A 24,990-nucleotide genomic window follows, 5' to 3' on the forward strand; every position below is an offset into this window, starting at 1 on the left:
TAGTCCGGGTGACGCAGCTCTGGTTCGGAAGCCGAGATGATGTCAGGCGGGGTCCGGAACCTTTGGAGCGAGGTGATGAGTCACCGCAGGGATCCGGGATGGTGCGGACTGTCAGGATGGCAGATGGACAGCGTTCGGGGTTCGGGATACGGCAGGACTGGATGGCGAGGCAGGCACGGCTCTACGAGAGAGATAGGTAAGTACATGCACAGAAACACCAGGAGACCTGACTCCTAGCTTAGGAAACACGAAGATCAGGCCCCGCCCCCTTGGACAATAACCCCCTTTATACCCTGTACCTGTTTAGCCTCATTTCCTGTTAATGGACGCTGGCCCTTTAAGAAAGGGTCAGTGACCGCGCGCGCGCCCTAATGCGCATGCGCGCCGCCCGGGTGCCAGAAGCCAGGGAAGGAGGCTGCGAGGAGGACGCAGGGGAGGGCCTGGGAAGCCGTCGGGCGCCGGGATCGGAGACCAGGGGGCCTGGGAAGGACGGGCACCGGAGGCTGGAGAGCGGGGAGCGTGGCAGGTGAGCCGGGGAGCGGGGGTGAGGACCCGGGGAGCGGAACCGAGGACCCGGGGAGCGTGACAGTACCCCCCCCACGCCCCCCTCCCCGCAACCGGGACATGAAGGCACGGATCAGAGGAGTGCCCACGTTCTCCCTGGGCTCCCAGGACCTATCCTCAGGACCATACCCTTCCCAGTCCACCAGGAAGAACTGTCGACCTCGTACGGTCTTCATGGCCACGATATCCCTTACCGCATAGATGTCGTCATCGGCAATAGGTGGAGGAGCCGGACTGGCAGCAGCGGAGAAGGGACCAAGGACAACCGGCTTGAGCAGGGAGACGTGGAATGAGTTGGGTATTCTCATCGTGGCCGGGAGCTGTAGCTTGTAGGAGACCTCATTGATCTTGTTGAGGACTTTAAACGGCCCAATGTAGCGAGGACCCAGCTTGTATGATGGTATCTTCAGGCGGACGTACTGGGAAGCAAGCCAGACGAGATCTCCAGGAGAGAAACACGGAGGGTCCAGACGTTTCTTGTCAGCGTGTCTTTTCATCCGCAGGGAAGCACGCCCAAGGGACGCTTTGACAGAGTCCCAAATGGTTGCAAAGTCACGGGCTACTGTATCTGCAGCAGGGACATCCGAAGAAGGAGATACAGGCAATGGGATGGAAGGCTGAAGTCCGTAAACGACATGGAAGGGAGAGCTGGAGGAGGACTCACTGACGTGGTGGTTGTGGGAGAATTCAGCCCAGGGAAGAAGAGCGGACCAGTCGTCGTGATGGGCGTTAACATAGTGACGTAAGAAAGAGGTCAAGATTTGATTGACCCTCTCTACCTGGCCATTAGACTGAGGATGGTATGCAGATGAAAAGTCCAGAGTCACTCCCAGATGTTTACAGAGAGCCCTCCAGAAGCGGGAGGTGAACTGAGTTCCTCTGTCGGATACGATGTGTAATGGAAAGCCATGCAAGCGGAAGATGTGTTGTATAAAGGCGTCCGCGAGTTCCTGAGCAGAGGGCAGTCCAGCCATAGGGACGAAATGGGCCATTTTAGAGAACCGGTCCACCACGACCCATATGACTGTGTGTCCGGAGGACAATGGCAAGTCCGTAATAAAGTCCATTGCTATGTGTTGCCACGGAACTGACGGTATCGGCAGAGGCAGAAGACGGCCATATGGGAGGTGTTTGGGCGTCTTGTTCCTGGCACAAGAGGAACAGGCGGATACAAAAGCAGTGACGTCCGTGCGAAGGGATGGCCACCAGTAATGACGTACAATCGCACCCCATGTCTTTTTCTGACCAGCATGACCGGCTGTTTTCGAGGCATGTCCCCAGTGTAACACTCTTTCCCTGTCTAGCTCGGAGACATAGGTCTTCCCAGGCGGTATCTGGGCCAGGGTGACAGGGGCCACCGGAATGATTTTACTAGGACAAATGATGGGTTGGGTAGTCTCTTCCTCCTGCTCCATGGGCATGAAAGACCTGGACAAGGCATCAGCACGTACATTCTTGTCCGCGGGTCGGAAGTGAAGCTGGAAATCAAACCTGGCAAAGAATAGGGACCACCTGGCTTGCCGTGGGTTCAGTCGCTGAGCGGACCGCAGGTATTCCAAGTTCTTGTGGTCCGTGTAAATAATCACGGGGTACACTGCCCCTTCCAGGAGGTAGCGCCATTCCTCCAAAGCCAGTTTGACTGCCAAGAGCTCTCGGTCACCGATGGTGTAGTTGCGTTCAGGCGCTGAGAAGCCCTTGGAGAAGAATCCGCAAGTCACCATCTTCCCGGAGGAGGACTTTTGCATGAGCACTGCTCCGGCTCCTGAGGAGGAGGCATCCACCTCCAAGGTGAACTGGCGGTTTAACTCCGGACGGTGAAGTACAGGAGAGGAGGCAAATGCCCGCTTCAGAGAGCCAAACGCGGCGTCAGCCGCAGGTGACCAGTCCTTTGGATTAGCCTCCTTCTTAGTCAGGGCGGAGAGAGGAGCAGTCAAGGCAGAGAAGTGAGGGATAAACTGGCGGTAGTAGTTGGCGAATCCCAGGAAGCGTTGGATTGCCTTCAGTCCAGAAGGAGGAGGCCAGTTGAGAATGGCGGAGACCTTCTTGGGATCCATCTGCAGTCCGGTATCAGAGATGATGTACCCCAGGAAGGGGAGAGAAGACTGCTCAAAGACACACTTCTCATACTTTGCGTACAGACGATTCTCTCTCAGTCTTTGTAGAACCAGCTGTACGTTTTCTCTGTGGGTTTGGAGGTCCGGAGAGAAGACAAGGATGTCATCTAGATACACTACCACACAGATGTAGAGAAGGTCCCGGAACACGTCGTTCACCAGTTCTTGAAAGACGGCAGGAGCGTTACACAGGCCGAAGGGCATCACGCAGTATTCATAATGTCCATCGCGCGTATTGAACGCGGTTTTCCATTCGTCACCAGAGCGGATGCGGACCAGATTGTAAGCACCCCGAAGATCCAGCTTGGTGAACACACGAGCTCCTCATAAGCCGGTCAAACAATTCGGGAATGAGCGGCAGTGGGTACTTGTTTTTTACGGTGATTTGATTCAAACCCCGGTAGTCTATGCATGGGCGCAAGTCGCCCTCTTTCTTCTTGACAAAGAAGAAACCTGCTCCAGCAGGAGAGGAGGATCTCCGAATGAACCCCCTTGCCAGGCTCTCTGAGATGTAAGCAGACATGGCCCTTGTTTCGGCTGGAGATAAAGGATATATCCGTCCTCGTGGTGGTGTTGTTCCTGGGAGTAGGTCGATGGCACAATCGTATGGACGATGTGGCGGCAGTACCTCGGATTCCTTTTTATCAAAAACATCTGCAAAGGACCAATAGGCCGAGGGCAGCCCCGGTAGGTTCTCTGGAACCGGAGGTCGTCGGATGGGTTGTATGGACTTTAGGCACCTCTCATGACACGAAGAGCCCCATCGGGTGATTTCGCCAGTGCCCCAACTGACTGATGGTTCGTGTGTCCGCAACCATGGAAGTCCCAGCAGGATCTGGTGGGACATGTGTGGGAGGACGTAGAAAGCGATGTTCTCGGTGTGAAGGGCACCGATACGCAGTTCGACCGGCCTGGTGATCCAGGAGATGGTGTCAGAGAGGGGTCTCCCATCCACCGAGGCAATCACTAGGGGCTTGTCGAGTGGAATAACAGGCACCCGGTACTTGTCCACCGTGGTCTGCTGGATGAAATTGCCTGCTGCCCCGGAATCGAGGTAGGCATCAGCCGTGAACCGCGTCTCTCCCGTTGTCACTTGCACTGTCCATGTAACCGGGTCAGAGAGAGTCCCAGCACCTAGGGTGGCCTCTCCTACCAACCCTAGGCTTTGGAGTTTCCCGGCCTCTCTGGACAGGAGCGTAGCAGGTGTGTGCCCTCACCGCAGTAAAAGCAGAGACCCTTGGCGAGCCGCTCTGCTCGACGTTGTTCAGACTGACGCACTCGGTCGATCTGCATGGGCTCGTGGACGGGAGCCCCAGCTGTCGATGACTGAAGTACGGAGGGTTTCTGCGGAGGAGGGGAATGCCGTACCGGACGTCTCTCACGGGACGCTTCCTTGGATCGCTCCTGAAAGCGAATGTCCACTCGAGTCGCTAGGGCAATCAGGGCATCAAGGGTGGTCGGTACGTCACGACCCGCCAGCTCGTCTTTAATTCGCCCTGAGAGTCCTTCCCAGAAGGCGGCGGTTAGGGCCTCGTTGTTCCACCCTAGTTCTGAGGCCAGGGTGCGAAACCGGATCGCGTATTGACCCACCGTCAGAGTCCCCTGACGTAAGCGGAGAAGAGACGAAGCAGACGCGGAGGCGCGTCCGGGCTCATCGAAGGTACCACGGAATGCCTGCAGGAAGTCCTGGATGTTCGTGGTCACAGGATCCCCCTTCTCCCACAAGGGGTTCATCCACGCCAGTGCCTCACCCTCTAGATGGGACATGATGAAGGCGACCTTGGCTTGGTCGGAGGCAAACAAATGCGGCAGCTGCGTGAAATGGAGGGAGCATTGGTTTAAGAATCCCCTGCAGGTCTTGGGGTCTCCGGCGTACCGGGGTGGTGAAGCCAACCGAAGTCTGGTGGTATCTGAAGAAGTCGCCACAGGAGCTGGAGCCGTGGCTTGACTAGTGGAAGCCCGGGATGTTGAAGTCGTAACTGCCGCTTGTAGCGTGTTCAGGCGGGCGTCCACAGAAGACATGAATTGCAGCATGCGGGTCTGAGTCTCACGCTGGCGTTGGAGTTCCTCCTGTACGGCTGCTAGTGCTGCAGCGGGATCCATGGCCTGATCTTACTGTCACGGCCAGGTGGACGGGCAGACCCAGGAGGTGGATCCACTGGGCCGAACTCCTAGATGGTAGTAAAGAGTCCGGTAGCTGGAGCACTATAAACAGCAGAACAGTCCGTGCACACGAGAATAGCGGAGAAGTCCCTGGGACCACGGAGTCACGGGTGGTAGTCCGGGTGACGCAGCTCTGGTTCGGAAGCCGAGATGATGTCAGGCGGGGTCCGGAACCTTTGGAGCGAGGTGATGAGTCACCGCAGGGATCCGGGATGGTGCGGACTGTCAGGATGGCAGATGGACAGCGTTCGGGGTTCGGGATACGGCAGGACTGGATGGCGAGGCAGGCACGGCTCTACGAGAGAGATAGGTAAGTACATGCACAGAAACACCAGGAGACCTGACTCCTAGCTTAGGAAACACGAAGATCAGGCCCCGCCCCCTTGGACAATAACCCCCTTTATACCCTGTACCTGTTTAGCCTCATTTCCTGTTAATGGACGCTGGCCCTTTAAGAAAGGGTCAGTGACCGCGCGCGCGCGCCCTAATGCGCATGCGCGCCGCCCGGGTGCCAGAAGCCAGGGAAGGAGGCTGCGAGGAGGACGCAGGGGAGCCGGCCAGGGCCTGGGAAGCCGTCGGGCGCCGGGATCGGAGACCAGGGGGCCTGGGAAGGACGGGCACCGGAGGCTGGAGAGCGGGGAGCGTGGCAGGTGAGCCGGGGAGCGGGGGTGAGGACCCGGGGAGCGGAACCGAGGACCCGGGGAGCGTGACAATACTCAGTGTACGGTATGTGTGTATACTGAGTGTACGTTATGTGTGTATACACTGTGGTGTATATGTGTGTATACTCAGTGCACGGTATATGTGTATACTCAGTGTACGGTATGTGTGTAAACTCAGTGTACGGTATGTGTGTATACACTGTGGTGTATATGTGTGTATACTCAGTGTATAGTGTGTGTGTATACTCAGTGTACGGTAGGTGTGTATACACTGTGGTGTATATGTGTGTATACTCAGTGCACGGTATGTTGTATACTCTGTGGTGTATATGTGTATACTTTGTGTATATATAATTATGAGAGCTTTCTGTGTATGTATATAAACACTTTGATGTAGCTGTGAAAGGTAAGTTGTATACTCTGTGTATGTATATGTGTGTATACTCAGTGTACGGTATGTTGTATACTCTGTGGTGTATATATATGTGTATACTCAGTGTATGGTATGTTGTATACTCTGTGGTGTATATATATGTGTGTATACTGAGTGCACGGTATGTTGTATACTCTGTGGTGTATATATATGTGTATACTCTGTGGTGTATATATATGTGTATACTCAGTGTATGGTATGTTGTATACTCTGTGGTGTATATATATGTGTGTATACTCAGTGTACGGTATGTTGTATACTCTGTGGTGTATATGTGTATACTTTGTGTATATATAATTATGAGAGCTTTCTGTGTATGTATATAAACACTTTGATGTAGCTGTGCCAGGTAAGTTGTATACTCTGTGTATGTATATGTGTGTATACTTAGTGTACGGTATGTTGTATACTCTGTGGTGTATATATATGTGTATACTCAGTGTATGGTATGTTGTATACTCTGTGGTGTATATATGTGTGTATACTCTGTGGTGTATATATATGTGTATACTCAGTGTACGGTATGTTGTATACTCTGTGGTGTATATATGTGTATACTACTCTGTGTATGTATATGTGTGTATACTCTGTGGTGTATATATATGTGTATACTCTGTGGTGTATATATATGTGTGTATACTCAGTGTACCGTATGTTGTATACTCTGTGGTGTATATATATGTGTATACTCAGTGCACGGAAAGTTGTATACTCTGTGGTGTATATGTGTGTATACTCAGTGTATGGTATGTTGTATACTCTGTGGTGTATATATATGTGTATACTCAGTGCACGGAAAGTTGTATACTCTGTGGTGTATATGTGTGTATACTCAGTGTATGGTATGTTGTATACTCTGTGGTGTATATATGTGTATACTCAGTGCACGGTACGTTGTATACTCTGTGGTGTATATGTGTGTATACTCAGTGTATGGTATGTTGTATACTCTGTGGTGTATATATATGTGTATACTCAGTGCACGGTACGTTGTATACTCTCGTGTATATGTGTATAGTATCAGTACAGTATCTCGCAGCAGCATCACTCAGGATTGAGAGTTCGCCGTCCTGAAAATCTCCCCACTCTCCGCCCACCGCTGCCCCGCCCACTGCCTTTTCTCTTTACCGATTGGCCATTGGCGCGGTGTAGGCGTGGCGATGAGAGCAGAGACAGCGGCGTCGCGCAGGGTCCTGTCAGTTCCCGACGTGCAGAGCAGCGGAGAGGAGCGTGTGGCCGGTGAGTGCTGCATGGGCGCAGATTCCTCGGCTCATCCATCAAGCCCTGCACGGTCGGGTCTGCCCTCGCCCTCCGCATCCCCCTGTGTGCTGGGCGGGGACCCTGACACTAAAGCCCCACAAGCCTGCCGGTGTGGAGGGTTTCCTCCAGACATCGTAGACGGGCTGTAACACTGGAGGATTAGTGGCTGGTGCATACTGTCCGTCTGCAGCTCCAGCACCGGGCACCGCACATTTTGCACTTCTCGGTAATATTTCTTCTCTGCAGCACAAGGCACCGGCGGCTCCGGGCTCTTCTCATCGGTCTCCGTACATTCTGTCCTCTGCGTGGAGTTTACAAGAATGATGATAACAAAGACATTTTCCTTTCTTGCCTGTTAATATTTAAATTCCTTTTTTTGTATTGTTTTCCTGATTTTCTGCTGTCATCCTGATATGAAATCGCTGCCCCCGAGGCTTGGAAAGAAATTGAATTTTCACTGCTAAGAAGAAAAAATCAAGATTAATAAGACACTGAGGCTTTCTTCAGATCCTGGTTGGAGGGTTCGTCTAAGATCAGTTGTACTGCTAATTTCTCCTCTTGTCCTGGAACATACAAGATCCTTCTTATTTCTGGTTTATCTGACACTTGGATTAATGGTACAAGTCAATGCAAAAACACTACATGACACTTAAGACAATTGATGGTTCCTGAAGACAGAATCTGACTTCCACTCTTTGTATGCTGATTCCCATCCCAAGGCTTTTAACTGGGTTTTGCTGGAAGATTAAAGGAATATTTCTGAAGACCTTATGGCTTGGATTGAGTTTTAAGGGTCCTACAAAGACTTTACCTGGATCAAAGGCAGTAAAGCAAGGAAAAAGGAGATTTATGGTAAATATTTTCAGGTCCTGGGTCTAAAATGCGAAAGCTTTCACAATTTGGGTATATTTGGGCAGATGGTGGATTTTCCCCCCAGCTATCTCCTTATGAATGCTGGTTTCAACTAGTTACTTTATCTTAATCGTTATCCATCTGTGTATAATTAATGGAAAGCTCCTCTTTTCTGAACTCTGAATTACCTGTCTTAATATTGCTATATATTGTCTTATTTGTAGGGATCTTGGGAATCTGTTAGGCGAGGACCTGCTCATACAGATGAGCCAGGGTCACTTTATTCCAGCACTTAAGACTCTTCATATACTTATTGTAGACTTTATATGTCATATTTAGACTAAATCCAACGAGTTCCTAGACTTGGCGCACCGAATATTATCTTAAAAACCTGGCTCTTTTATGCTAAGCCTGAATAGGACTCTGTGGCACTAAGGGGGTAGGTCATTAGGCCTTTGTCCCACAGGATTTATTGCTAGGGATTTGCTATAATCTTTGCTGAACTTTCATTCTATAGAACAAAATGTAAATATTTGCAAGCAAAGGCAATGGTGTTGTATATCATTGTCCGCTTGTCAACCTCTCCTAGTGGCTTGAAGCCATTTAATGTCCTTCTTCTGGAAAGTTGAGATGACTCAGTTTCCATCTCACAAGACACATTAGGCAGTATCTTTGTGTATGAGTAAGGAGGGATGTCTAGTCTTAAATGAGAATTGATCTTGCTTTGTCTTATTTTGTTTTTCCTATGATGTCTCTGTAAATATAGGATCAAACTAGTCAGAGAAATCTTATGGAACTAATGAGGATTAGCTGGTGTTTACCCTGTTCCATAAGGGTCAAGGACAGAATAGATGTTGATTTTCCAAATACTGGCAGAATGTATGACCTTCGTGCTGATTTTATCATAGTTGTGTATAAAACAGAATTTCTATGTTGTGTGTGTTTTTTTTTTTTTTTTTTTTTTTTCTTCCTTTTCTTGGTTGTGTTTCAGTGCTGATGGTAATCCATTGCTGTTGTTCTTGTACCCGTATAAATAATCCTGTTACTTTTTTTTTTTTTTTTTTTTTTGCTTGGCATTGAGCATTAAAAATTTTTTATTTACTATTCGATCTTTTTTCTTACATTTACCTCTTTATTTACTCTTTTTCAGGGGGAAAAAATAAATGTTGGCTTTCAGATTTTGTCATCCAGGGAATTGGATCAATTAGTTTGTATTGGCTAATATCAATATATCTCTTATGGCTTTTCATCCTGTCTTTCAGTTTAACGACCTGTAATTTAAGACAGGTGTTGCCAATGTATGTAAAGTGCTATGGAATTAATAGCGCTATATAAATACAATTATTATTATTAATTATTATTATTTAACACTAGAAGTCCCAGAGAGGGGTCATTTAACATTTCTACTATTGGACCCCCATGGAGCTCGAAATTCCTGGGACTTCTAGTGTTAACACATAATTTGTAGTATGGGAGTGAAATGGTATAATTTTAAGTAATTTGCACCCAAAAATGACATTTTAGGTCACCAGTCTTACTCCATCTGTATCCATTACACACCATAGCTCAACCCTAATGGATGACAATAGGTCATCGTTCTGCACGTGAATTTCTGCTCCTAATAGGTGCAGTGACTGGATAAAGGGATGGACTGTGAACTTTACTGCCCTTCCCACCTGTTGAGTAGTAAAAAGGACCGCAGCTTCCTGACATAAGGTTAGGAAGTTGGTTTATGGGTGAGAATATTCTTTTGAAAGTTGTGAATCTATAAAACAAACGGAATGGATTTATGACTGTGGTGGCCTTGACCTTGGTCTGAACAGTCTCCAGGTAGTCACATCAAAGGAAATGGGCAAATGGAGTGTGAGTAGAATTGTGTGTAACTAATGTCCGTCCCCAGCTGCGGCAAAAATGTTAGAAATGCTCATTTTGAGTTTAAGTTAATAGTGGGAATTGTTTAAAAGAACTGAAGTCCTCAGTAGTTGATACCTTTTTAATGGCTGACTGAAAAGATGGTAATAATAGCAGCTTTCGAGACTGCTCAGGTCTCTTCAGGCTCAAAACAATTTATCTCTACTGGCTAACACGGTACAAAGATATATTTTACCTGTATCATAGTGGAAATTGTAAATTCTGGCTTTTTGACAGGTCCGTTTCCAGAAGGTTGATAGCACGACACTTGTATGTATGTTTTTGGCTAAGTATAATGTATGCAGTCTTAATGGCATTTATTTTCCTGTTCTGGATTAATTCTAAACTGTTTTTGCTTCTAATAGAAGTTTCTTCCCTTAGGCAGAGACAAGAGGTTATCTAAGGCTACTTTCACACATCTGGTTTTTGCTCTGCGGCACAATACGGCGCTCTGCAGAAAAAACGCAACTTTTTTTTTTTTTCTCGCCGGTTGCGTTTTTTTTTTTTGCATAGACTTACATTAGTGCCGTATTGCGTCGCATGGGCTTGCGTTCGGTCCGGTTTTTGCCGCATGCGGCAGATTTAGCCGATGCCGCGGCCGGATGGAACGTTGCCTGCAACGTTTTTTGCTCCGGCAAAAAAAACCGCATCCGGCCACTGCGGTGCATTTTTCAATGCATGCCTATGGACGCCGGATACGGCGCGATGCGGAAAAAAATGCCACATGCGGTTTCTTCCACTGCGCATGCTCAGTAGCGTGCCGCAACCGGAAAAAAACCGGACGGGCCACATGTAAAAACTTATGTAAAGGATGCAGTGTTTTCGCCGCATCCTTTACATAGGTTTCACAGCCGGATTGAGCCGCACTGCTAAAACCGGAGGTGTGAAAGTAGCCTTAGATGTAGAGACCCTTAACTATGATTGACTCCCTCTGCCTCTTATTCTCCAGCCATGGTCAACAGTGAAGAGCAATAGTTTGAAGCTAATGGGACTGTTTTTCTATGGAAGGGTAAAGGTCACTGTTGGGTTTACATAATTCTTTGGGTGCTTTTTATGTGTTCTTTTACAGAAGGTCAGTAAGTTTTACCCATATATCCTGAGATGAATCCTTATCTGGATGTTGCATTTCGCTGCTGATATATTGTACTCGGATGGGAATGAATATCTACTCCTAAAATTCTGCTATTCACAATGAAGAGAATCCTTGTCGGTTCCAATACTTTCTAGCGATGGTGTTCTCCAGGGCAGGAATATGTATAAATACGTTGTAGCCGGAGGTGTATAATAAGCTGCCTAATGCTTTGTTGCTCTTCTAAACTCTGCATTTTAGAAGTGACATCTGTATGCGGTCTAATAGTCCTGCGTCTCTTCTGCTAATAGCTACCATGATGGGTTTAGTTTGTGTTTGCTTAGCTGGAGATTTAATGGGAACAGTCAGATTAGTAGGCATCTTGATGAGCAGGCCTGCAGATGGGTCATTCCTTCTTTTGTCTGTCCTTGTTTTGCTTATGAAGGTAGACACAATAAAACTCTGTTCTGCCTTTCAACCTCCAAACAGATAACAAGGCAGAGAGGAAATGAAAGGGCTTAATGGCATATGGCCTAGTAACCATTTACAAGCAAGTGGAGGCTGAATCCTGGGAGAGGGTATCTGCATTAACTCTTAGGAAAATGGGTAAACGGCTATAGGGGATTTATGCCTATTGTATTTGTTCAGGATGTACAGCTTGTCTAAATGTTAATATGTGGGATTAACTGTATGTGTATACATGACCGCGTCTCCAATGATGGCTACTATGCTTAAAGGGAACCTATCAGATGTACTATGCACCTAGAACCATGAGCAGTTCTGGGTGCATATTGCTAATCCCTGCCTAACTGTCCTTGTATCGAGTAGCATAGATGGAGAGCTATAGAAAAAGTATTTCTAAAGATCTTTTCATATATGCTAATGAGCGCAGGAACTAGTTACAAGGGCGTTCTATCCCCCGACTAGTCCGTCCTCTTAGCATCTTGGTACTGCCATAGAGGCATGCTGATGTATTCAATGCCCAGCGTCATCGGCAGTGATGCGCATACCTGTGTCCGTGGTCGCCGACTCAGGCAGGTTCCCTTTTAATAGCTTTGTAGTGCTATTTAGTGCACCTATAGTTTTAGAAATTGAGAGTTTAATAAAGCTAGGGCTTGCTTACACTGGTGTATAAGGAAATCTCGCATTCCACTCGGACCATTGTTGGTCAACGATGCTGGTTAGATCTGTGAGGTTTTTCTTTAGCTCTAATTGGACAGAGGGGAAAAAATGGCAGCATGTTGTGATTGGCAGAGTATATCTGATCACACACACCCATATAAGTCTATGGGTGCGTGTGGGGGGGGGGGGGTCATCAAAGTTCAGTCCGACTTACAGAGACATAGTGGAGAAGATGGAGAAATTGAATCTCTCAATCTTCTCCCCATCTGTGATTAAACTCTCGCACGCGAAAGAATCAGGACACAGCGAATGACACTCGGATCATGCTCACAGCAGAGAATCGGAGCACAGTAGATGGCACTTGGCTCATGCTCGCAGCAGAGAATCGGAGCACAGTAGATGGCACTTGGCTCATGCTCGCAGCAGAGAATCGGAGCACAGTAGATGACACTTGGGCTCATGCTCGCAGCATAGAATCGGAGCACAGTAGATGGCACTTGGCTCATGCTCGCAGCATAGAATCGGAGCACAGTAGATGACACTTGGGCTCATGCTCGCAGCATAGAATCGGAGCACAGTAGATGACACTTGGGCTCATGCTCGCAGCATAGAATCGGAGCACAGTAGATGACACTTGGGCTCATGCTCGCAGCAGAGAATCGGAGCACAGTAGATGACACTTGGGCTCATGCTCGCAGCAGAGAATCGGAGCACAGTAGATGACACTTGGGCTCATGCTTGCAGCAGAGAATCTGAGCACAGTAGATGACACTTGGGCTCATGCTCGCAGCAAAGCTTGACCCGAGTGTCATTAGCATATCGCATCTGATGCTATTTGCTAGTGTTGCCCCAGCCTTAGGTATAGTATATGAAGGTATTGGCCTGTTTGAAACTAAACCTAACCTGATCAGCATCTTCATAAAGCTAAAATGTTCCCCCTGTGCTTGATTTTTTTTTTTCTTTTTTTTTTTTACCTGATGCTGCAGTTTTATCCAAAACTTCAAAAAACCTCCTGAGAGGTCAATTAGCCTCTTATGAATTTGGTCTTATGCTGTCTTTACAGCTTGAATACCTTTTTAACCCCAACTCAGCCCAGCATGTATGGTGTTCTCCAACGAGCGATGGGAATAGGCAACTGTCATAGACCTGTAATTTTGACTTAAGGCTATGTCCGCACTTTGCTTTTTTTGCTGCTTTTTCAACTGCAGCGTTTAATGCCAAAATGGATGTGTTCTGATTTTCAAGCAAAGTCTGTGAATTTGGGTTTCTTGTCCGCACTTTGCAGTTCAAACTGCAGCCTTTTTGTGGCAGAAATTTGGGCAAAAACTCAGCTTTTCAAAGAAGCAACATGTCAATTGTTTTTGCCATTTGGGTTTTGCACTGCAAAGCAGAGTTTTTGCCCAAATTTCTGCCACAAAAAGGCTGCAGTTTGAACTGCAAAGTGCGGACAAGAAACCAAATTCCCATAGACTTTGCTTGCAAATCAGAACACATCCATTTTGGCATTAAACGCTGCAGTTGAAAAAGCAGCAAAAAAGCAGGTAAAAAGCAAAGTGCGGACATGGCCTAAAGCCTTCAAAGAGGACACCTCAGTAGATCAAGTGACCATTTTTTGTGCTTATTTTATTTCTGCTGGTGCTCCCATGAGTATCCCTTTTTTTGTGTCCTTTTGTATAATTCTTGATGTATGGTACTTTTTTTATTTAGTGGAAACATGTGTGGCTCAGTCTCTGGGCTGCTTTGCATAAATACCCTGTGACCACACCTCCTTAGTAAAGATCATAAAATTATCACTAAATTTAGAGGCCCAAATCTCTGGAACCATTTGGGGTGGTTTTTTTTTTTTTTTTTTTTAAAAATTGAGATTTTTATTTTTATATATCTATCTCTTATCTCTCACTCTTGACTTGGTGATGTATTTGTTCGAAAAATAACATATCGGGCATGTTGAAATCTTACACTAACTTTTTGACACTTATGTAGGAAAAGGATAAAAAAAAAATTGGTAAAAGTTGGTCTGAGGCCGTCAGTAAATCCAGACGTTAGTTTGCCATGCAGCCCTAATTATGATTAGTCTATTATATAGGGATGTAATGGAAAATGCTGCAGATATAAACATATATCAATGTATGGAGACCACTAAGTAATAAGGAAGCAGTCATATAGGGGAAGGCGGAATTAGATCTGTAGACTGTAGATCAGGATTAAAATCTAACATTTGCAGTTTAATTCTTTTGTTTTTCCATTAACATGGTTGACCTCTAGCTCATCAGTGTGATGATGTGGAAATGATTGCCACAGGCAGGTACTTGAGGTATTTCATTCAGCTTAGATGACCTATTACATTGTTTACATAGTGAAAACAATCTGGAAGGTATTTTTCTATTTTGTGTAGGTTTTTTTTTTTTTTTGTTTTTTTTTTTTTTTTTTTTTTCTTATTGAAAGGAGTCTTTTGGTGGAAGAGATTTTTGTCCTTTCAGCAATGCATATGATACTGAGAGTTAAAATGATCCTATTTGGTAGATTATGCCGTTTAATGGAAACCTGTCACCTGATTCATGCTGCTTGAACCACGAGCAACACAAATAAACCAGTATCGTGGCTGTCATGTATGTATTCCAAACTTATTCTAAAGAGCAGGCCAGGGACTACAAGTCTGAAATAATCAAAGGCTGGTCCCCGGCTACTTGTTCCCAACCCAATCCCTTTGACTGACAGGTCTTACCCTATGCTTGTGTCTAGAAAGAGACCTGTGGCAGGGGGATGCTGCTAGGGACTGACTTCCAGAATAATTATCAAAGACAGATAGTCCCTGGATGTTTTTTCAAAAGTTTGTTCTCTCAAAAACTGTACTGGCAGCAGTAGATGATTCCCTGTTATTGGTGAATTTGTGAACACATTTAAAACATGGTTAAAAGGACTAATATGTATGGAAAAGTTCAATTGAGATATTTGTTAGTGTTGTAAATCGTTTCCATTTCGGAGAAGAAGGCAACAATTATAGCATGTAGCAGCTATCATATTTGTCTAGCTCCTCGACCATCTTTATGTGTGTTAGCCATTTGCCTTGTGTATGTACTTCCACTTTTTCTGGTAGCAGTAGACTCCCTTTTATTCTGTAGATTTGTTAGTAATGTTACTGGTTTCCATTTTGGAGGAGAATGCAACAATCTTTGTATTTTAGCATCTCTCATATTGGTCTATCATCTTTACTTATATATATATATGTGTGTGCGTGTTAGCCATTAGCCTTTTGCATGTACTTACACTTTTTCGGGTAGCAGTGTGAATAAAAGTGTACAGGCAGTGCGCCAACTGAACTGGGAGCTAGATCTTTAATTTTATTGAAATCCAGTGTAATCCTAGAGCCCTTTATTAAAGGGATCTTGTCTTATAAGAAATTCCAGTCATAAAGGGTCACTGCAACCCTCTTAGGCTACTTTCACACATCAGTTTTTTGGCATCGGGCACAATCTGGCAAGTGCCTGATGCAACGGGTCCGGCACAGAATATGCAAAAACGGATGCGCCTGATCCATTTTTTTTTTTTTTTTTTGTTGTTGATGGTTCCGGTATACCTGATCTGTCAAACTGATCCGGCCCGGCGCAACCAGTTTTGCATCAGTTTCGTCAGTTTTTTTTTTTTTTTTTTTCTTCAATAAATTGGAGCATGCTCAGTTTACAAAAATGGATCTGGCGGCTGCATCCATTTTTTGCTGGATTCGGCGTCCATAGGCTTCCATTGTAAATCACGCCGTATCGCGCCGCATACGGCGTGATGCATTTTTTTGTATTTTTATTTTTTTTTTTTGTCAGTCAAAAAAAACATTACAAGAGACATTCCATCCGGCCGCTGCTTTAGCCAATTACGACGGATCCGGCAAAAGCCGGATGCAACGCAAGCCCATCAGGCACAATCCGGTGCGAATACAAATCAATGGGGATAAAACTGATCCGGTGCCGGATCCATTTTATCCTTTTTTTTTTTTTTTTTTTTTTTTTCGGCTTGTGCCTGATGGGAAAAAAACTGATGTGTGAAAGTAGCCATATTCCGCAAGTAAGAAAGGACTTGTGGAACGTATTTACTGCAGACATACAGTACACACGAGCATTCAGACGACAGCCCTCCTCCACATACTCTCCCATAAATAAGCCCTATCCTCTTGACCTTGCGTGCATGTGGCTGCCAGACACCACTGGCACCGCTTATCTCCAAGGGAAACAAAAGATTGGACTCGATAAAATTAAGTGTCTGACCCTGATGTGAAGGAATAAATTATATTGTGCCTTCAGATGCTGAGAATAGTACTTTTTTTTTTTTTTTTTTCCTTTTGAAACACTTTGCATTTAATTGCATTTAACAGTAATTATATTTGTAATAGTCCCACAACCTATTACTACTCTATTGTATTACCAACACAATCAAATATATGGAGGGGATTCTTTGTATTATGTACAATAGCAGTGAAAGTGTAAACATCTATTCCAATTTTGGTAGTTGTCTGTTGCTAATTGCTCATATTGCAAAAAAAAGCATAAATTAGCCTTTGTACTAAAGATTTTCCTGCAAATTGTCCTCTGCTAGTCATTGATGGGAAGAGCATTTCAAAGATTGTGACCTTGTGTTTAATAGTACTCTTGGCTAGTTATGTAAATGAAGAGCGGTTTATGAGTGCAGCGATTCACCGAAGCCTTAATGATGCATCTTTCCATGAATATACGGCATCCTAATCCATATAGAGGGGTCTCATCCCCATCCTGTGATCTTTTATATGAAATGCAGCCCCTGTGACCCCCTGGCAGCTAGCGGCTGTACAGCATTTCTTTTGAAGACTGATTTTGCTGATGGCAGTTCCCACCCGACCCCCTCTGTTATTCTTAAAACCTGAAATTTCAGTTCCAGAACAACTGGAGTGTTACCTCTGGTTCAGTGTATAACCTGACAGCAATGTCAGCCCTCTGTCTTACGGATCCATAACTCCTTCCTTCTGTCATCAGGTGCAAGCAACAGTAACTGGTACTCTTTATGGAAATCCGGCAGCCACATAGACGAAAGTTAACCCATTTGCTAAAAACTTAAGACGCCAGAACAGATTTTCTAGGCACTTAATCACTGTTTCCTATATATATGTATTGCAAATAGTGAAAAAAAGGGAAAATAATATATATATATATATATATATATATATATATATATATATATATATATATATATCTCCTATCTCTATCTCTATCTATGTATATAAGGTATGGGTTTTTTTTTTTATTTTTTTTATACAGCTCTACTCCATGTTTTGGACTGCTAAGTTACCTAATGGGATGTATTTTCAGAAATTGACCAATGGTTTAAAAGGAACCTGTCAGGTAAAAGAAAAAACACTATTACCCGTCAGATTTGGGGCACTGAGACCCCTGGAACAACTTAAAGGTCCAGTCACACTAAGCAACTTACCAGCGATCCCAACAACGATAGGGATCGCTGGTAAGTTGCTAGGAGGTTGCTGGTGAGATGTCACACTGCGACGCTCCAGCGATCCCACCAGCCACCTGACCTGGCAGGGATCGCTGGAGCGTCGCTACACGAGTTGCTAGTGAGCTCACCAGCAACCAGTGTCCAGCCACACGTGCAGAGAGCAGGGAGCAGCGCACACTGAGCGCTGGCTCCCTGCTCTCCTAGTTACAGCACACATCGGGTTAATTACCCGATGTGTGCTGCAGCTAAATGTGCAGGGAGCAGCGCACACTGCTTAGCGCTGGCTCCTTGCTCTCCTAGTTACAGCACACATCGGGTTAATTACCTGATGTGTGCTGCTTCTAAATGTGCACAGAGCAGGAGCCGGCACTGACAGTGAGAGTGGCTGAGGCTGGTAACAAAGGTAAATATCGGGTAACCAAGGACAGGGCTTCTTGGTTACCCGATGTTTACATTGGTTACCAGCCTCCGCAGAAGCCGGCTCCTGCTGCCTGCACATTTAGTTGTTGCTGTCTCGCTGTCACACACAGTGATCTGTGCTTCACAGCGGGACAGCAACAACTAAAAAATGGCCCAGGACATTCAGCAACAACCAACGACCTCACAGCAGGGGCCAGGTTGTTGCTGGATGTCACACACACAGCGACATCTCGCTAGCAACGTCACAAAAGTTGTTCGTTAGCAGCGATGTTGCTTAGTGTGACGGGGCCTTAAGTCATAGCCCCCAGCGCTGACTGATAGCCGGCCATGCATTAGAGCTGCATCGGCTCCACCCCAATGACTGAAAGCCCAAGGCTGATGGGAGGAATAGAGTTAATTTCCTCCCAGCAGTGGGGCAATTGGAGCCAGGCAGCTTCCGAACGCTATTAACCTGCAGATAAACTCCATATATGCAGGTTAATGGCATTTTTATTATTTTTTACACTTACAGGTGTCCTTTAAATTTTTTAAATGTGCTGCATATTTTAAACATTTTTGGCAGTTATAAATATTTTGTTTATTTTTTCCATGTCCTGATCTATATTTTAAAAAAAAAACCCAAACAAACTACATTTATTTTAAAGTAATAAGTTCCATCCTTTCAATAACTTTTAGAAGTCACTATCATAACAGAGAATTACTCGTTATTGTAACACTGTGGTACACGGCTAATAACACCATATCCACCCTTCAAATTGTATCACAGCTGACCCTTCCCCCCCCCCCCCCCTCCCCCTATTTGCACACGGCTCATTAGATTCAGTACAAATGGTACCATCTGAGTAAGTCAATTGCTGCTAATGTACATGTGTATTTCCAGAAAGAACAGAGTTCACAAAAGCACCACTGACCAGTGTGAAAATTGAAAAATTTCTTTTCTTTTTTTTTTTTTGTTTTTCCAGATCGTGATATAAAAAAAAAAAACAAAATACCTTGCCAACATGCTTTTAAAAATATATTTAATGGGAATCTGTTACCAGATTCGTCTCTTATAAGCCACGGCCACCACCAGTGAGCTCTTATATACAGAATTCTACAATACTCTATATAAGTCTCCATGCTGATCTGTATAACTTAAAAAAAAGACGTTTTATTATACTCCTCTGCAGGGAGGTCGGGTCCAATGGGCATCACTGTTCTTGGTCCAGCACACACTGTCTTCTTGTGATCGTCGTTCTCTTTCCCTGCTCCATGCAGATTTGGCATCCCACGTCATCCACACAGAGGTCTAGATTGTGCTCCTGTGCACGCGCACTTCTACATGCCCTTCTGAGGGCAGATCAAAGTATTGTAGTGTGCATGCGCGGGCCATCTTTGACCTTTCCTTGCACGTTACAGTACTTTGCTTTGCCTTCATCAGGGCAGAGAGAAGTGTGCATGCACAGGAGCACAATGTAGACCTCTGTGTGGATGATGTTGGATGCGTCCTCCCCACGGAGCAGGGAAGTAGGACAGCAACTGCACACGATAGAGGCACCAGACCGAGAGCAGTGATGTCCATCAGACCAGACCGGACCGCCCCCTAGGTGAGTATAAGAAAAGTGTTTTTTGTTTTGGTTTTTTTTACGTTATACACAGCGGCCTGGGCTCTTATATACAGAATTCTACAAGAATCTATATAAGAGCCCACTGGTGGTGGCCTCAGTTTATAGGGGACAAATATGCTGACTAGTTCCTTTTAACCGACAAACTAGAAACTTAAACTTTGAATCTTTTTGTGATCACACATTCTCTTTAATTGTGACCTGTAAATGATTCCCATGAACTGTTCATTGCAGGATACATTTTTACTCTATTGGGCTTGTGCACCTGGACAAGGAGCCTCTAAACGCTGTGTAATACCGTAGGTTTCAGAAAATGTGCTGTTTTTTTCAGAAATCTTTTTGTTCATGAGCTTTAAGACATCTTGTGCACAGTTTCATAGATCGGTGCTGTGGATTTCACCATTAATCATGTGAAGGGGCGAACACAATTTCCTCAACAATGTTCGACAGCTGAAAGGTTTCATTCCTACAGGACTTAAAGGGCTTTTTTTTGTGATCTGTCACAAAGCTTTGTTACATTGAATTCCTGGCATTTAGTAAGTATTTTCTGACAGCGGCTCTTACAAGGAACACATGATCCTTCTGAGCTGTGTGGAGCCCTTCAGATCATGTGATACCAGGTTTTTTTTCGAACCTCTTACAGGTGCCCAAGTTAAAGGCTATGGCTTTAGTTTCACTTGTGACCTCTTTGGCCACATCCTGTCATGTGATAAGTTGGAATCATAGGTGGCCAACTAATCATCATAGGCTAGATGATAAACTGGATTTGTAGAATGCTTAAGCCCATTTAGATTGGCCAATGATCAGGAAAGAGGAATGCTCTAAACAGTCCGGCAATAACCCAACAAGTAGGCTTGTTCATCGGGTCTAAGAGGGCCAAGTTGAAAGTCCAATAATTATGATTATTAATACTATTCTAGAAATATAGAACTTTTTATTTACTGCAAATTTTTATGGTCCTTACAAAAAGGGTGTGGCTCACAGGGTTTTCTGGGGCGTGTCTTTAGCATGCTTTTCATTATCTAGGGAGCCACTCCCTTTTGGTAAGGAACATAAAACTTTTGCACCAAATTAAAAGGCCTGTATCTCTGGAACTGTATGGTGGACTTAAAAACTAAAAGTGAATACTGGAGAGCAGTGGGATTAAAGCAGGGGCAATAATTGTCCACTTTTGACCTGACTGGCCAAACCATAAAATATGTAGCTGATTTCCACAGTATGCACTTCTTCTTTTTGATCTTGACAATAGTAGTTGAGTTCTACTGCTCGTCGCCAGGTTGACTGTTTGCCAGCTAAAGAAATATTTATATTGGGCTGAATCGCGGAGTGATCTATTACCCCCAATTCCGCTTTCTGCCTGCTCTCTGATCTAATACTGTTTTACTGTCTTACCCTCTGATCCATTTAACCTTTAGTAAACTGTGTAAAGATATTTCATTAAGGCAATGTGATTTTTCAGTCTTTGAAGTGGTTGAATTTCAGTTACTCAGTAGCTATATCACCTTAAGGCAAAATCTTTTAATCTCTCTGAACCTTAGTTAAAATAATTTGATTGTAAGCTCTTGGAAAAAAATTTTTATATTGCAAATAGCATAGTCTCTGGAAAGTCATTTTAATAGATACGGTTTCTTTACAGCAAAGTTTTAGCATACTTTGTTTTTTAAACCTTTTAGGCTGGAAACACATCTATGCGAGTAAAATCGGTCCGACTGGGCTGAAAAAAACTCGGCTGATTTTAGTTCACGTTAGGTCCGAGTGCAACGCAAGTGCGATGCTTTTTCTGAATAAATTAATGATTTTACTAGCGTATGTAATGCGTATTTTTTACTATGTCATCTGCCATTCAGCTCTGCTACATGGCCGCTGACAGCAGACACACAGTCATGTAGCAGAGCTGAATGGCAGGTGACAGCAGACAGAGCCGCACATTCAGAATGAACTCGGGTGAACTTCACCCGACTTCATTGTCATGCTGCGGCTCTCTGTGCCGCGTCCTGATTAGCGGTCACCTGTGAAGGGCTCACCAGTGACCTGAAGTTAGCAGCCCTCTCATACTCACCGATCCCCAGACACCGCCGCTCCTGTCAGCTCCATGCAGCAACTGAGGTGAGTAGCGCGATCAGCTGAGCTGTCACTGAGGTTACCCGCTGTCACTGGATCCAGCGGTGGCTGCGGGTAACCTCAGTGACAGCTCAGCTAATCGCGCTACTCCCCTCAGTTGCTGCATGGAGCTGACAGGAGCGGCGGTGTCTGCTGCAGCTCCGGTCACCTCCATGCAGCAGAGCTGGAAGCGACGCTGGACCATCCTGGATTACGCCGGACATGGAGGGCTTTTTGGGGCTTATTAAATTGGTGATGAGGGAATTTGTTAATGTTTTTTTATTTCTAATTATTTTTTTTGTGTTCATTTACTGTAATTTACAGATTAATCATGGAAGGTATCTCTGGGAGACGCCTGACATGATTGATCTAGGATTTAGTGGCAGCTATGGGCTGCCATTAACTCCTTATTACCCCGATTTGCCAACGCACCAGGGCAAATCGGGAAGAGCCGGGTACAGTCCCAGAACTGTTGCATCTAATGTATGCGGCAATTCTGGGCGGCTGCTGACTGATATTGTTAGGCTGGGGGGCTCCCCATAACGTGGAGCTCCTCATCCTGAATACCAGCCTTCAGCCGTATAGCTTTATCTGGCTGGTATTAAAATTGGGGGGGGGGGGAACCGCACGCCGTTTTTTTTTAATTATTTATTTCACTGCATAGTATAGACCCGCCCACTGGCTGCTGTGATTGGGTGCAGTGAGACACCTGTCACTCAGCGTGGGGGCGTGTCTCACTGCAACCAATCATAGGCGCCTGTTGGCGGGTAAAGCAGGGAATATGAGATTGTTTAATGAGCATCCGGATTTTTCAAAATGGTAAAAGCCACCGCAGCAGTGTGAATGCCGTGCAGCGCCGCGCCGGAGATCGGGGAACGGTGAGTATGAGAGAGGAAGGGAAAATGACCGACAGACTGTGAGAGAGGGACAGAGATGGTGACGGATTGACAGAGAATAGAGAGGGAGAGACCGACTGACAGAGAATAGTGATTGACAGACATTGTGAGACATCACTAGTTTCCAGTGTTTTAGGAAACATGCGAGAAATGTATTTAGAAAATCGGATGTCACTAGGATGGTGTGAGTGCCGTCCCGTGACATCCGATTATTTTCACGCTCCCATAGACTTGCATTGGAGAGACTCGCAGTAGAAACTCGCAAAGAAGCAGCATGCTGCGATGTTTGTTTTTGTTGTTTTTTTTTTCTTTTTTTTTTTTTCTCTCTAGTCCGATTTGGACTGAGAAAAAAAAATCGCAAATGCGAGCTGAATCATTGACTAACGTGTCCGATTCCAATGCGAGTTTTTCTCGCATTGCTCTACTGTGAGAAACTCGCAAGTGAGAAGCAGCCCTTAGTTACAGAGCACCGAGCATATTCTGGACTGCTCTAAACAGACCATCATTCACATTATTAATTGTCCTATTCTCACATTCACAAAATAGGACCAAGAATGGCTGTATGTTTTGCGGAGCAGGTGAGAATGCCTGAATACCAGGAGGGACTATGGTAATCTATAGAGAAAATCTACTAACTCCATACAGATTTTGCTTGGGTTAGGTTTACACCCAGGTCCCCAGTGCTACAATGTAACAGTACTAACTATTGTGCTACATGTAAAAATGTTACTGAGTGTCTATGAATATGTTCCCATTGATAAAAAATAACTTGCCCAGTTGGGAATAACTTTTAGGGTCCGGGCACACGACCAAGAGCCGCTGAGTCTTGGACGCAAAGAATTGACATGCTGCAACTCGGAAAGCTGCACCGCAGGTCAGTTTTCTCTGCGGGCCACACACACAGCGGGCATGGGATTTCTTTAAATCCATCCACTGTGCTTGTACTGTACAATGCAGCGTTTGGATGCACCAAAAACACACTGCATCCAAAACGCTGCAAACACTGATAGTGTACACGTACCCTAAAACAGTAATTTTTTTTTTTTTTTTTCACAAGTCTGCCAAAACATATACACATGCTTTACAAGCTAATGTAGGAGAAGGTGTATGACATATTCTATTCCATAGGCTTGCCCCCTGCAAAACTAATAAGCTTCACTTACACTCCGCAGGTCAAGTGGTGCCTGTCCACTGCTGCCCATGGTCTTTGTTGACAGGCTGCAGCAGTGACGTCACTTCACATGACTACTGCAGCAAATCCATGGTCTCATCTTTTGCCAAACTACATCCACATCATTGCTGAGTGCAGTAGTTGCCTGCAGCCTGTCAACAAAGACCAGGGCTAGCTGCGGCGAGGCTGTGCTGAACATGTGGTGGGGGAGTAAAGCTTGTTTTATGATGGCTTATTTTTTTTTTTTGCACTTTTTACAGTGGACATGCCTATTTAGATAGAAGAAAACACACTGAAATGTATTTTGGAGAAGTGCTTCGAGTTGCTAAGTGCAAACAGCCAATTAGCAAATTAGGACCTGTTTTAACCCATTCAAATTAACACAAAAAAACACATATAAATTCAAAATGTGTACATACCATTATCATATATATATTTTCCCTTCTCTGAATGGGGATCTAGTAAAGAATTGCTACATACAGAGAAATGTAACTTTTCCACAAGGAGGGGGTGCACTGTTACAATTTTGACTGTTGCTAAGTGATGGCAATCCATAGTTAATCAGTTTATCCTACTTGGCTAGGTGAATATAATGTAATTTTGAAGAGGGCAGCCTAATAGATTACCCATTATACTGCTCGCTGACTCTTGAAATTAGGACAAGTGACTAGTAGCCAAGGTAATCCGTGAATTTAGAGGGGAAAAAAACATAGTGCTCAGCATGAATGAATACATCCCTTATGAAAAGTAAGATTTTATTCACTATCTCATGGAATACAAGAACAATTTCCAAAAAAATTGACAAGATTGAGTTTCATAGAACCTTTTTTTAATTTTTTTTTTTTTTTTAATCCGTAACATGAAAGTAAGGCTAATAATATAACTTTCATTACAAAGTCTTCAGTTTTACTCAAAATAGTTGCTGAAAAAAATGAATACACCTCACATCAAAAACTACAACAACTAGTATTTTGTATGAATTCCATGATTTATAAGGGCAGAACCAAATATTGTAAGCATGGAATAAACAAGTTGGTGACATTGTAACATCTATGATTTTCCATTCTTTAATAATGACCTCTCTTAGAGCCTGGATGCTGGATGGAGAGTGATGACATCCTGTCTCTTCAGAATTCCCCAAAAGTGTGTGTTTGGGTTCAGATCAGGAGACACCTTC

The 24,990-nt window shown here is 44.9% G+C and overlaps 1 protein-coding gene across 1 annotated transcript in view; it reads left to right on the forward strand.

Moving 5' to 3' along the window:
* Window positions 1–7,150: 7,150 nt before the first annotated feature.
* Window positions 7,151–24,990, forward strand: part of FAM222A (family with sequence similarity 222 member A) — a 133,436-nt gene continuing 115,596 nt past the window's right edge. Inside the window, exon 1 of the mRNA XM_075320040.1 lies at window positions 7,151–8,048. The gene's annotated coding sequence lies outside the window, so the exon portion shown is untranslated. The remainder of the gene's footprint in view (window positions 8,049–24,990) is intronic.

The sequence above is a fragment of the Anomaloglossus baeobatrachus genome, chromosome 1, assembly GCF_048569485.1.
Source record: "Anomaloglossus baeobatrachus isolate aAnoBae1 chromosome 1, aAnoBae1.hap1, whole genome shotgun sequence".
Lineage (NCBI taxonomy): Eukaryota > Metazoa > Chordata > Amphibia > Anura > Aromobatidae > Anomaloglossus > Anomaloglossus baeobatrachus.